Genomic DNA, 8,340 nt, shown 5'->3' with positions numbered 1-8,340 from the left:
TACTGTTCAGGAGGCCATGCTTCTATGTTTTCCTTATTGGTGCCAGATTTACTTAGCCAGTATGTTACACTAGTTTTTGTATTTTTAAGGTGTTTGTTACATATACTTTGAAAAGCACACAAAGAGAAAACAAAATATTCCCTCTTCTGAATAATTTTTTTTTATAGTAAACATTTAATTGGTTCCATCAGCAATTCCAGCACAAGTTTTCCAGCACAAAGGAGGCAGAATCAACCTACCCAGAGGTTCATGAGGTGTGGAGGTCACTACCCAGTGGTCCAGAAGAATGAGAGTTAGGGTGGTCAGATGTGGTTGGAGAAAAAGGATGCTGGGTGAGGAAAAGCACAGAACCTATCCCGATATCTGCCTACAGGAAGGGAAAGGGCGGGCAGGAGACTCCCTGCACAGACGGGCTGCAACTACACCTTCAAGTTTTCAACCTCATTGTGTAGAGGTTAAGCGATGAGCCTCTTTCTAGCTGTCTTGTATTAGGAAACCCTCCCAAGTGGTCTTGTCACTTCTGTGCTATTTCCCCCCATTCTGTATTCCAAGTTCTGCAGTTCAAACCCAGGTTCTGAATTCTAGGTTCTACCTTCTGGGTTCCTGGTTCTTGTTCTGTTCCATTTTGTTTCCTGCCGCCAGATCCTTTCCAGCTCCATTTCCCCAGCCTTTCTGGGTTAATTAGGTGGACCTCCTGCTGACTTTGCTAACTTGAGGATTTTCCTTTACTTCTTGCAATTCTAGGCAGTTCTAGGCTTTCCCCCAGCAGGAGGGACGTGGTTCAGACTGTCCAGCAAGTGGATGGCCAGTGGAGACCAGGGAATTTCCCCGAGAGCCTGGTCTGCTTTGACCTCTTCCCTTCCCACCCCACCTCTAACCACTAGACACACACCCTTTTGTGTAACTAAAGCTAAACTGTTGTTTTCCATGGTGATACTTGGGGACTGGTGGCCTCGAGATGAGGAATTTTAGGGGAGGGAGGGAATATAAGAAGACATCAAAGGTTGTGTTCTTCATTCAAAGAAATTAAAAACTGCTTCCAGCACAGGGGAAGGCATGGGCAGGGCAGGCAGAGCTGCAAAGTCCTCAGAACTCTGTCATCCTCAGCTCCCCGTTGTCTGAGCTGAGCACCAGCCCCCCAGAGTCCTTCCAGATCAGAGAGAAAACCAAGACAGCTGGGCTGGGAGCTCCTCTGTCCCTGGCTGCCCTTAGAGAGAAGGGCGGTGAGGCGGCGGCGGCAGCAGCATCACTGGAGAGGCGAGATCTTCAAAGGGATCATGATCCGAGACTCCATGTGTCGCAGCAGGGGGACTGTGTAGTGGACATTTTCGTCCCAACCCCTCTTCCTCCAAGCTGCATCTCTAGTCTCTTCCCGAGACTGCGGTCTTTGCAGGCCCGGAGATGGTGCACCACGGAGAGCTCTCCTATCTGTGAGAAGAAGCCTCCCACCGCCCCCTGGTTCTCTTGTCGGTACTTGATGGCCCGAGCCCAGTTGTTCCCCCGCTCGATCACGGTTCCTGGCTTGAGCTTGTATGTCCTCAGCTCATAGATGTTGGGACCTGCTCGGGGCTGCGGCTCCTTCCAGAAGCTGAACTCCAGAAGCATCTGAGTTCTCCTGGACAGCAGCGTCTGGCTCCGCTCCTTCCGGAACTCCAGGCACTCCTTGCTGTTTTTGAGCTTGTTCATGCAGTCCATGAGGGCGGGGTCGCCGCCGGAGAAGCGCCACAGGCGCCCTGCCTGCTGCTGCTCCCCATACCGCGTGTTCCAGTTGCCCACGAGCGAGCAGGAAAGTCCCCATCCAGGTGCAGCTTGGGCAGCGCGGCCTCCGGCAGGCTGCTGTAGGCATCCAGACACTCGGGCTTCGCATTGTGAAACTGGATTTTGTAGAGGTTGCTGGTCTCCTTCTTGGACAGAAGGGCGGAGTGAGCGTCCTTCCGGGGATCTACCTTAGGCACAAAGAGTGAGCGGGACCAGCTGCCTTCGTTGTCCTTGGAGTAGAAGCACCGCCCCCGCCACCACCTCCACGCGGGCCCGGGGGGCCCCCAGCAGCCGCGCCGCTGCAGAGACGCTGCACAGCCGTGGAGCCATGTGGGGGAGAGCCCCTCTGAATAATTTAAAAATTAAAAATAGAAATAAGATAATATATTGCCTTCAGAAAGTTAGTCAGTTTCTTAAAAATTAAAGAAGACTGAACAACCACAAGACTATCAGAGATCTGAAAATGGAGAAAGAACTCCCTAGAAAAATAAATAAGGGGCCTTCAATATGTGTTTCATTAAACATGAAGTCTTAAAGAACATGAAGACAGTAAGAATAATATAAGAAGTAGCTGAGAAGCTAAATGAAAGAGGAGAGTTCTAAGTACAAAGTAATGCCAGCATTTTGTCTCCTAGGCTTTTCTTCGTCCTACTTTCTTTAGCTGCTGCTGCTTCTTCTTCTTCTTCTTCTTTTTTTTTTTTTTTTTTTTTTTTTTTTTTTGCCAAGTAACATGTGTCATGATCTAATTCTCTCTCTTTTCTGTCTTATTTTCCTTGCCAAAACCCAGAGTGGAAAGTTTCCTTCAGAAGTGTCAGTTTCCATGTGCTCCACAATGTCATGGCTAAGATTCTGAACCTTTCACCAACCGCAAACTCTACCTGAAAACCTAACCTTGACGGAGTTCGTGCCAGGAAAGAAAGATGCCCCTGGCTTTATTTGCTGGTATTCTAACGAAGTGAATGATTTCAACAGAAAACAAACAAACATCATTCTCATGCACCGTCCTCCCTAGAAAGATGCAGGGATGAGGAAACGAAGTGAGAATTGTCTTAGGGAAAATAACCTTCTGCAAAAAGGGGAGAAGAAGGGAGCCCTTTTGGGGAGAGGGTGAGGGTGAAACTGACAAGTTCACCCAAAGGGCCAATGCACATAACATACATACATTTAAAGGTTCACAGAATGCTGCCAAGTACCTTTTTTGAGTGTGTTGAGCAATATTTTTATTGTTTTATCATATTTTCTGTATGTATATTGAGTGCTTTTTATCCCCAAAGTGCGTACACATCATTGAAACGCCAATAAAAGACACATAATTTTAAACTGAGAAAATATCTCCATAGCAATCGTTTTTATACACTAACTAATCATTGAATATTTACCAGCCCACATGTCCCTTGTTAGTTGGCCCACCCTGCCACATGGGGATGTTCTGACTATAAGATCAGTGAGCTCATCATTCTTTTCTACTTCAGTGGACAGCTATTTAAAACATAGGATGGGCAGCTGACTTCTTTAGTAGGTGAGTCCTCCAGTTAAAATGGTGTCTGTAACTGTGTTCCTGATTTAGAAATCAATTTGTTGTAAAAAGCTTCTTATGTATTTATTGTTGATATTTGTAAAGACCAAAAGTGGGTACCATAAAACCAGCCAGCCTGCAAAGATCAATGAACCTAAAATGTAACTTTGAGTGCATTTCTTGTCAAAGTAGGCTGAGTTCAAGTCTCCTCTTGGTAGAAAAAGATGCTTGCTCTGTGTGAGGTAGAAAGTGGTGGAGATAAAGTAGAAAGCAAAGAGCAAGAAGAGGTAAAAGTTGGACTTTTCATCTTAATCAAGCACATCTAAGACAACATTGTGAAACAAGAAGCTGGTCTGACACCAATTCATGTCTTTTTCTACACTCCAGCCCTAGTGTTTTATGCTGTCCTAAGAACTTCACACCAACATCTTTTTATCATCTCATCCTCTGTGTTCTTTTTTCTCTCAAATTAAACATCTTATTCTTTCAGTAGATAATCTCAGGTAGGAATTAAATTAACCAATTGCTTAAAATAATTTATACTAAGCTAAAATGATTTATTGAAATGATACTTTACTGATGGTATTTACAATTTTAAAAGAAGGTGCTTACTAGTCTAAAGTTCACTAATTTGAAAAGTTTTACCTGATGTAATAAAATAGAAATTTATAAATTTCTAAGCTTTCTCTGGAACGCACCAATTCTCATTTTCAAACTGAAAAGAAAGCCTCTAGCAGGGTGAGGCTAGGAACAGAATGGGGACAACTCAGTAGTGGTCTCTTGAAAGTACAGTTGACCCTCATACAACCTGGGTTTTAACTGCACGTGTCTGCTTACACCGATGTTTTCCAATATACATCTGTACTGTTTTCAGTCTGCGGTTGGGAGCTCAGAAGTGCAGAGAGCCAATTGTATGCACTGATCTATGACATTCTAAATAGGGGACTTTAATGTCCATGGGGAATCTGAAATGAATCCCTTGTGGATACTGAGGGACAACTTAAGTTTCTGGGGAGTCAAAACTTATATGTGGATTTTTTACTGCATGTGGATCAGTGCCCCTAATCCCAGCATCGTTCAAGGTCAACTATATATGGAGTTTGTAAATAAATTATAGCTTACTATCACAAGCAGAGAAATACCTATGTTCAACATTTATCAAAACCATATATAACTGCTTAGCCAGCGTGGCTCAGTGGTTGAGTGTTGATCTATAGACCTATGAACCAGGAGGTCATGGCTGACACCCACTCAGGGCACATACCTGGGTTGCAGGCTCGATCCCCAGTGTGGGGCATGCAGAAGGCAGCCTATCAATGATTCTCTCTCATCAATGATGTTTCTATCTCTCTTTTCCTCTCCCTTCCTCGCTGAAATAAATAAAAATATATTTAAAAACAAAAACAAAAACAAAAAAATTGTATATAACTATAATTATAATTATGATCTATTTTATTCAATTTTAAGCTATATTTCATGCCTTTAGGTTTCTTTTTCTGCACTTCAGTCTGATATAAGGCAAATTTATATTAAAGAATGAATGAATATGATCTCAGGGAGATATGATTTTAAATAAAAAACAAAATAGTTGATTAAAGTGATACATTTTTAACTGGCATTTCAGGACTCACAGTGTTTGACCCACTCATGACTATGGTGGCACCTGAAATCATCCCACCTACATGGCTGTATATTTCACCTACTAGAACACCCAAGCTTTTGTGTTGATCACTTTTACATATATTTTGAATCATTTACCAATAATGCCCTCCATAGATTCACTATGCCCTCTGCCAGAGTCTTACAGCACTAACAGCTTTTACCTTACTTGATTCTTACTTGGTGTTAGGAACATCCTTTCATACTGAGTCTCTGGCAGTAAAAGAATGATCAAATTTATGCAGTAGGAAAATTTTCTCCACTGTGTGCCTTTTGTAGTTTATTTTCAAATGTCCCTTTCCCCAAACCTATAGCTGGATCTATTTATTCCTGACAACATAACTCATTATTGATATACTCATTTCATTTGTATTTTTAAAATGATAAATCTGGCATATTTTCTTTTTAAGAAAATTTCAACTTGTAATTGCAAATTCAAATGGGTACTAAAAACCTCATTTGGGCATTTCTGTCTACCGCCACAAAAACTTCAATTCTGTTAATATATGCTTTCAATTTTTCTATTAGAAATGACCCACTCTTCTTGTTACATTTTTCTACTCTCAGTAGATTCTTTTCCCAAATAACTTAGATTTCATAGATCAGGGATATAAGGTAAAAATCATGATATTTTGCAGTCAAAGTCCAATATAAGTTTATTACACCTCATTGATTTGCTTATATTAGTAACTAAGGGCAAAGTTCTGAAAATAGCATTTGTTATCTAATATTGAGGGAGGAGGAAAAGAAAAGTACCACCACCTCCTAATAGGAAGTTATTTCATGAAACATTAATTGAATTATAATTGCTACCTCTCACAATGTGGCTTTCTTTTCCTCTGGGGAAATTCATTTCTACAGAGCAGAATAGAAATACATTTTAAACCTTGGCTAGTTCAAGTCAATTTCACAAACATGGAGCACTTATTAAGCGCAAGGCACCATGAAATACCCAACAGAGGCTCAAAGATAAATAACACAAAATCCCCGCAGCCAAAGAATTTACCATCTATCAGCGAGAACAAGAAAAGCACAAAAATAATAAAAACACAAGGCTGAGAGGAGTTATTTGGCTTAATGTATGAAACATGGTTTTTATACCCAAACACAACTGCTTTCAAACTTGGCTGACATTTAGTAATAGTGTGACTGCACAAAATACGTAAACATTCTTAACAATGTTTTTCTCTCCCGCAAAATAAGGGTGTGAATTGCCTGAAAATCTCATTGCAAGACTTTTTAGGGAGTAGGCGATATAAAATGCCCAGCAAACAGTACTAGTAGATGTTCCAGCTCAGTTTCCCTGAAAAGAGACTCTGAAATGGAAAATTCCACCCAGGAAGTTTATCGTGGTGTGTGCTCTCAGAATCGACAGGTGTGGGGTGTGAAGGAAGCAGGACTGAGCACAAGGAGAAGGTGGGCTCACCAGCATTTTCAACGGAGACGTTTGCTAATTGCACAGGGAGCTCTGGAGCTGGCTGCTCCTCTAGCATGCTCTCAAATTGGGGCAAGAAAGTGAGGCCTTCAGAGCCCCATAACTGCAGTCATTGGACGCAGATGACGGCTGGGAGTGGACAGCCTTCGGTACCTCCTGCAGCAGGGGAATGAGAGCTAGCTCCTGGGTGGCATACCGTACAGTCCATTTTAAATATTAGTATCACTTTTTTCTGTCACTTTACAAAAATTATAAACATAATGCATGCACAAACAAATTTGGAAATGTTAAAATATTTTTATCTACCACAATACCACAACATCATTGTTAATATTTTGATTTGTCTTTCTAATGTTTTCTAAGCATATTTATTTTCCTCTGAAATAATACAAAACTTGGTTTGTATCCTGTTTTTTTTTGTATTTTGAATATTTTCTCATGTAAATAAACCTTCCTTTATAAGATTATTTTTGTTTTATTGTCTTCTATTATACAGATATTCTAAAACTTCTCAACTAAAACTATATTATTAGACAATAGATTTTTACTTTGTTTTTTTTTTTTTTTTTTTTTTTTTTTTTTACTTATACCAAAAAAATGCGATAATGAACAATATATTTCAGACCTTTTCATTAGGGAACATTCAGAGAAATGGATACTGTTATGCCAAATACTATTTTTTTTCACTTCTTAAAATTTTTATCAAACTTATTGGGGTAAAATTGGTTACTAATATGACATAATTTTCAAGTGTAAAACTCTATAACACATTATCTGTATATTGCATTGTGTGTTCATCACCCGAAGTCAAGTCTCCTTCCATCACCATTTATCCCCCCTTTATCCTCTTCTACCTGCCCCCCACCCCTTTCCCTCTGGTAACCACCAAACTGTTGTTTATGAGTTTTCATTCATTTGTTTATTTGTTGCTTTCTGTTTTATACCCCATATATATTTGCATTTTAAGGTTCTGATACATTTTGCCAAATTATCCTTTGAAAATTCCTGTCAACAATGTTAGAGACTTCTCTTTCCCCACTCTTACCAAGGTTGGGAATTACCATTCCTCTTATTAGTGCCAGCTTTAAAGACAGATTTTATTAGTAAGTCATGCAAATGCAAGAAGAGTGGCAGAAATAAAATAGTATCTATGAAGATTTAAAAGTGGAAGAGATTATAGCAAATCAGGGGGAATGAGAACCAAGAAAGGAGGTAGATGATATGGGTCTTAAGTGAGAAAGGATTTCAACAAAGAAAAATGGAAGATATCTCAGAGAGAGAAAACATCAGAAACAAATATAAGATTAGGAAACAGATTGATTAGAATGTAAGAAAGAAATAAGACTAAAGGTAGAATGAGACCATATTTGGCACAAAAATGGTAAGTGGAGTTCAAATTTGTCTAACATTGGTGTTAATAACAATTTGGAAGCTATGATGAGAGTCATTCATTTATTTAAGAAGCTTTTATTCATCACCTGCAATATGTCAAGTGCTAACATCACCAATGAAAGAAAGCCAAATCAAATTCCTCTGATTATGATCCTTATTATAGACCTGAGGGATTTTTTTTAGAAAGATGTCATTTAGAACTGAATTCTTAATCCTAAAGAGTTAGCGTTATAATGAAAACTTCAGTAGTGTATATGGTAGGACCTGGTCTATCACCAAATAGAAGCAAGAAATGAGTGTGTCACCCAGAAATGTACCACCATCCTCTCTCATCAGCAGATTAGTGACGGGGAAATTGCAATGTGCAAAAATCCACAACATGTCACAGTTTTAGGCAAAAGTTTTTAAAATCCAAACTGGCTGCTGTGGATTTGTAAAGAACTTTTTTAAAAGGAGACCCACCACATACCTTCTTCTCCCAAAGACTATGGAGGCAAGCTTCCAATGTTCACCAAGAAACAGTGTGTGTAAAGGCTGCAAGATCAACCCTGGAATTAAAAAGCAAATAAACAGAACACTC

At 40.0% G+C, this 8,340-nt stretch overlaps 1 pseudogene across 1 annotated transcript; it reads right to left on the bottom strand.

Annotated features, from left to right (window-relative positions):
* Positions 1 to 1,233: 1,233 nt before the first annotated feature.
* LOC308247028 (protein NipSnap homolog 1-like) lies at positions 1,234 to 2,088 on the bottom strand (annotated as a pseudogene). Its single transcript has one exon. The product of its transcript is annotated as a protein NipSnap homolog 1-like (transcript).
* Between the last annotated feature and the right edge of the window lie 6,252 nt (positions 2,089 to 8,340).

Source organism: Plecotus auritus (assembly GCF_963455305.1).
Source record: "Plecotus auritus genome assembly, chromosome: 4".
Taxonomy (NCBI): domain Eukaryota; kingdom Metazoa; phylum Chordata; class Mammalia; order Chiroptera; family Vespertilionidae; genus Plecotus; species Plecotus auritus.
Note: the sequence above shows the minus strand (reverse complement) of the source record. Positions and strands in the feature narration are given on the sequence as shown.